Genomic DNA, 6,427 nt, shown 5'->3' with positions numbered 1-6,427 from the left:
CCCACACTTTTTGAACAGTCTGAAATTCTACAGTGGTAGAATGTTGGTCATACCACTCTTTCATTACAGCCTGACTGGCTTCTAAGTTGTCTGAAGCTTGTTTCTACAACCTCACCATTTGTCTTCTGAAGGCCGGCATGTCGCTCACTACATCCTGGGGAATCTTCCTGGGAGCATACTCCCATCCTTCCTTTACCAAACCCAGAGGTCCTCTGACAGGGTGCCCCTACAGAAGCTTCAATGGGCAGTTATTTCAGAGCAGCAGTCAGGCAGAGTGGCAATTCTTTTTTTTCCTTCTTTTTTTGTCCTCATTGTTCAATGTTAACAAACGGGGTGTATCAGAGGCCCCCTGACCTGTCCTATCCGGTCCGGTTTATGTTCCTCCTTTGTATTTGTAATTTGGGTCTGGAGTTGAAGAGAGGAGTTTCCGGCCTGTCCCTTGGGGGGGGGGGGGGGGACCCTTGTTTCCCCACCATAACTTGGCGCCAACTGGGAGGGAGCTAGTCAATATGACTACTCATTCAAGCCCATTGCTTGAAGGCCATTGCTTTAATCATTGGACTTATACATCAAAAAGCCATATTCAGGTAGGATTATAAAATTCCGGGAGAAGATGGCGGCCGGCTGAACAGTCGGGTCGGGAGCTCCTCAATCTCCGAGATCGATATGTTTGCATATCGAGTGTGAACCAGCACTAGCACGAAATGGGCATCATCACTATCGCAATCCAATCTGATTGAGACACAGTCTGCGGCGAGGGCAGCATTCACAGCCCCGATTACGGACGGGGACGCGGTGGAGCCAGGAGGGAAGGAGGCAGCGATGAGCCACACGCTCTGGCCGGGATGTGTGTGGGCGGAAGAAGTTGCAGCTTGCCGAAGCAGCAGGAGGGCCGCCTTGAGAGTCCCCCTGAGAAGGAGAACTGTGAGTCAGGCAGCAACTTCCAGAGGCAGCAGGAGCAGCAGGAGCACAGAAGGGAGTGAGTTTTCACCAGAGCCAGCACCCACACCTGCACTTCGAACAAGGAGGAAAGGAGGAAGAAGAGTGTTGAGAGGATCAATCAGAGTCATCTGCCGGGTAATTGATACAGGGCCTCGGTGTGGGAAGGGTGAAAGATGGACAAAGGAAATTGAAGGACATTCAGAATGTACAGGGACATTAATGTTGGGAAGGAAAAGAGAGGAAGCCAAATCAGTCCCTTCTAGTCCAGAGAACAAAACTAAGACCTCAGATAAAGGGGCACTTCCGGTAAAGACTTACAGCCTTAGAAGCAAAGGGGGGGATAGTCTGGCCTCCCAGGAGATTGTAAAAGAATGCACCGACATAGAACCCAATAGTACCAAAAAGAAAGACAAGGCACACGTCTCAGGTCAACCACAAGTCCCCCTATCCAGGGCAAGCAGGAAAAAACTAGGGGCCTCAGGTCCAGGAGAGGGAGCCTTCTTAAAAACCACTCTATCCCTGAGAGCTTACTTTAAAGTTCAGGAGAAACAGGGAGGCACAGAATCTGGGGGAGCAGAGGCAGGGACAGTAGGAGTGTCAAGTACAAAAATAACAATAGGAGATATAGTGAAGAGCAACAGGTTCAAAGTGCTGGAAATGTCTGATCATACGGAGCTAGCCACAGAACCACAACCCCTAGCCTCCGCAGATCCACAGCAAGGGGAAGATATCAGAAAATTTACAGTCATGCTGCTTGAAGAGACATTCCCTTGGGCAAAGGCATGCAACCTAGCAGACAATATCCAAAGAGTTCATCGGGACCCTTTCGGCAGAGGAAAATTGAGAAACAACCCATGAAAGATACTAATAAATTTGAAGACATATGTCCTAAAGGAGAGAATCCTTAGTGAAGCTCTAAAGGCAGCCTCTTTTAACAAAGATGGTGGGTCATTCCGAATTAGATCTGATATCGCCAAATTGACACAGGGCAGGCAGTGGGAGCTTGGCCGGTTAATGCAACAACTAAAAACCTTGAGGGCTTCAGTCCAGATGCGATTCCCGGCATCACTGCGGATTATATGGGGGAACAAAATGCACAATATTAGAGACCCCAAAGAAGTGGAGTGCCTGATAGACCAGATAAAAACGCAAAAAAAAGTTCACACTTGAAAAAAAAATAATAATAACACACGTGGAAAATAATGAATACTTAATGCTGTAGGAGGTTGAGGAGCTTGAAAGGGCAGCACTTTGCCTAGAAAAGAAATGGGAGGCTTCTCCAGGGAAGGAAAGGGTGATGGGAAGGGTAACAGGGAAGAATCACTAAGAAATGTTCGGAAAAATTAAACAAAAATAGCACAGGGTGGGGAGCAAGTTAGGGAAAAAAAGGAAAACAAAAGTCCAATTTGAGAGGAAGGGAAAATTGGAAGAGGTAGTAGGTCCCTACAACAAGGCAAAGAGTGGGGGAAATCCAAAAAAAGGATGATAATTAACATACTTACATGGAATGTAAATGAGTTAAGAATAAAAAGACGTAGACAGAAAATTATGGAATATCTGAAAGCTGCAGAATGCGACATAATAATATTACAAGAGACCCATCTCTTAAAGGAGGAATGGGCAGATATAATTAAATACCAAAAATGGGTAGATGCTTATTTCTGCCCCAACCAAGAATGCTGCATGAAAGGAGTGGCGATCTTGCTTAAGAAATCCCTAAATGCAAGAATAGACTTAGCTGAGGTGGACCCTAAAGGGAGATGGGCAATAGGCAGAGTTAAAATATACAACATAGCATACACAATAGGGGGCTATTACGGGCTGAATATAGATGACCCCACTCCTTTGCAGAAATTGTACTCTCAGTTACTGAATACTCAGTACCCCATCATAATGGGAGGCAACTTCAACATAATTTTAAACCCAGAGGTGGACCGTCTCCCAGCTAGAAATGGACTGAACCTACCAAAAATGACAGAATGGGTGGGAGTATGTATTAAAGACCAGGGGATTACGGACATCTGGAAAGAGAAGGGGGCTATGGACAGACATTTTACTTTTCAGAATAAGAAACATAAACATGCCTCTAGAATAGTCTTTTTTCTATTTGATAGTAGTCTGACTAGTATCACACAGAAAGTGGACCATCTACCGGCTCATCTTTCGGACCACTCGACCCTCAAGGTGGACGGTAGATCGTAGTATTTTTGTAGATCTCTTGATTACTGAAACTCTAGCTAAAGAAAATGCCCTGTTTTTCCAAATGAAGGAGGGCGGAACCCCTAAACAAATCGCATGGGACACATACAAAGCAGTCATTAGGGGTAAAATCAAAAATCTTGCAACACACAAACATAGGAGTACCAAGTCTCTTATAAGCCAAGCAGAATATGAAATAAAAGTTCTAGAGAAAAATCTGTCACAAGTGGAGGACCCTAATGAAGTAGCAAAAATAGAAGAGGAAAATCAAAGAAGGAGGCTCTCTCCGATATTCTGGAAACAACATTAAGGAATAAATGTGAGGTAAGCAAACTCTCGCAGTATGAATATGGGGAAGGATGTAGCAAGATCTTAGCATGGAAGCTAAAAACAGATCGAACACGAAATAGAGTAACAAGTATTCAAACTGATAATCAACCATCATATAGCTCGGAAGATTCAAGGATCAAAGAGGCCTTCGTAAAAAAAAAAAAAAATTTGTACTGTGAAGAGTCTTCTGCCACCCTAGATGAAATATCTAGCTTTCTGGAAAACATAAAACTCCCAAACCATAATCAACAACAGAAGGAAAAACTTAACCAGGAAATTACCAAAGAAGAAGTGGCAGTGACGATCCGTGGCCTTGAAAAGGGGAAGGCGGCAGGTCCAGACGCACTGCCCAATGATCTGTATGTTAATATATTAGAAGCCTTAGTTCCCCCCATGACAGAGCTCCTGAATGAAATCTTCTTGAATCAAGGAGACCTCCCTGACTCATGGAATAAGGCTATCATAACCCTCTTATTAAAACCAGGGAAAGATCTAACCAAATGCGAGTCATATAGGCGGATCTCTCTTTTAAACACAGACTATAAAATCTATACACAGATACTGGCTAAAAGGCTTGGCATGGTTGCTGGTTTGTTAATCCATTCTAATCAGAAAGGTTTTATTAATAATAATAATCCACATTTGTAAAGCGCGAACAATCACCCGTAAGGGTCTCTAGGCGCTGGGGGCCGTCTGGAAGATTAAGCAAGCTATTGCCCAGAGTCACATGGGGCTGGGCTGATCTGCCGCTGGGGATCGATCCGTGATCCCCAGATTCCGGATTCAGTCGCCCTGGCCGTGGGGCCACACCTCTTCCACTGATGGAAGCCATGTTGGGGGAAATGAGGTCCAATTTTGCAATATCAGAAAAAAATCAAATCAAAATACAGGAAACATGTGCGGCGTTGGACCACAAGATCAATGCCCTATTAAGGGGAGACAAATACAGGAACTAACCCAAGAACTAATTGGTGCAATAGACATAGCCACTCAATATAACACTCCACTGTCAATCATTACTTATGACGCAGCCAAAGCATTTCATAGGGTCAGCTGTTCATTTGTGAACGAAGCGTTGGGGAAATTTAATCTGTGAGAAACCTTCCAATAAGCCATAAAACTAATATATAAGAACCCCTCAGCAAGAATTTTGGTCAATGATAGCCTCACTGATAAAATAACAATTAAGAGAGGCACAAGGCAGGGTTGTCCCCTGTCTACCCCTTTGTTTAACCTTTACATAGAGCCATTAGCCTGTCTGCTGAGAGGAAACCAGGAGATTATTCCGTTTACTCACCAAGGTTGGGAGAAAAAAGTGGCACTGTATGCCGACGACCTGATGCTGTTCACCAGTAACTTAGTAACATCTTTCCCAAAAATCAAGGAGGTCATGGCTCAGTTTGGAAAAGTCTCTGGATATATAATAAACCATTCCAAATCCGAATGGAATTACATCTCAAATAACCCACCGACAAAGGAAAAAATTAAGTATCTCGGTATAGAGCTGCTAAAAGACTTACAAACCCTAACCAATATGAATTTTCACAGAATTTTAGGGGAAGTCAGGAAGCTCCTCAAAGTTTGGGGTGGGCTTCCGCTATCCTTTAAGGGGAAATCCAACATAATCAAGATATCAGTCATGCCAAAGTTTACTTACATCTTTAGTGCTAACCACTCAAGTGCAAAAAAGAATGGCTGAAAAAGCTACAAGGGGAGTTAAATAGTTTTTTATGGGCCGCGAAGGGGGCGAGAATAGCCTGGAGAAAATTGAGAAAGAAAAAAGACCAAGGAGGAATAGCACTTCCCAATCTGTGGAAATACTGAAAATCATTCCAATTTCAATATTTAAGAACATTACTGTACAGATACGAGGCCTACCCTTCATACATGCAAGCGCTAATCAAGAAAGATGATAATAACTTGGGAATACTTCAAAGCATCCAATTTAAATATTTAAGAACATTACTGTGTAGATAAGAGGCCTACCCTGTATACATTCAAGCGCTAATCAAGAAAGATGATAATAACTTTTTGTATAAATTTGGGCACCCCAAATTCTTCAAAAAGATAAGACTGAAGACTCTACAATCAGCCGTGAAACTATGGTACCAGTTTGGGATTCACCTGGTACCCCAGAGTGTCTTAAAGACAGACTAGTGATTCCCCTAAAAGAGGGAAGAATAAACAAATGTGGCGAAATTATTGAGCAGAATTCAATTATCAGCTGGGAAGACCTTGTAATCAAAACCAAAGGTTCCATCGCTAGATTTGAATACTATCAGTTACAGAATTGGGTCAAGGGCCTCGGGGAAGAGTAAACTGGTACCAGGGAAATAGAAAAGCTACTTCAGGAAAATAATACTCCTAAAAAGAAGTTTCTTGCTGGTACTAGGCTCTCAATCAAGCTGGGGAAGAAGAATTTTTAATTCCAAACGAGATATGGGTGAAAGAGCTGCCGACGCCGGATATACCACACATGTGGCAAGTATCTATGGCTACATGCTGGCGCATAGTTAAATCTGCACCTTTGAGAAAAAAACACCTGTTTACTACCCACAGACCATATGGTCACCGAGAAAGCTATCTAAGATCAACAAGCAAGTGGTGAGAACCTGCCCAAAGTGAGGGGAGGAAAAAGTGGACGACCTCCATATGTTTCGGCAGTGCCCCCAACTCGAGCAGTTATGGAAAGACGTGGGTAAGCTTCTCTCTAGTCTCCTGGGACAACCAGTAGAGGTAAGCACAGAACTTGTTATTTATGGGATAGGTCAAAACATCACAAGCTATCCGAATTTAGACAAAGAGCGAGTACATTTACTCTTTTTGCTGATACTATTGGCCAGGAGAGAAATCTGTATAAAGTGGGTGAAACCTATACCTCCAACATTTAGAGAATGGTTATCCTCAATACTGAGAGTATATAACTTAGACAAAAGCGGGAGGGTAAGTAAGAGAC

The sequence above is a fragment of the Triturus cristatus genome, chromosome 2_1 (genome assembly GCF_964204655.1).
Source record: "Triturus cristatus chromosome 2_1, aTriCri1.1, whole genome shotgun sequence".
NCBI lineage: Eukaryota > Metazoa > Chordata > Amphibia > Caudata > Salamandridae > Triturus > Triturus cristatus.
This window is presented reverse-complemented; position numbering follows the sequence as displayed.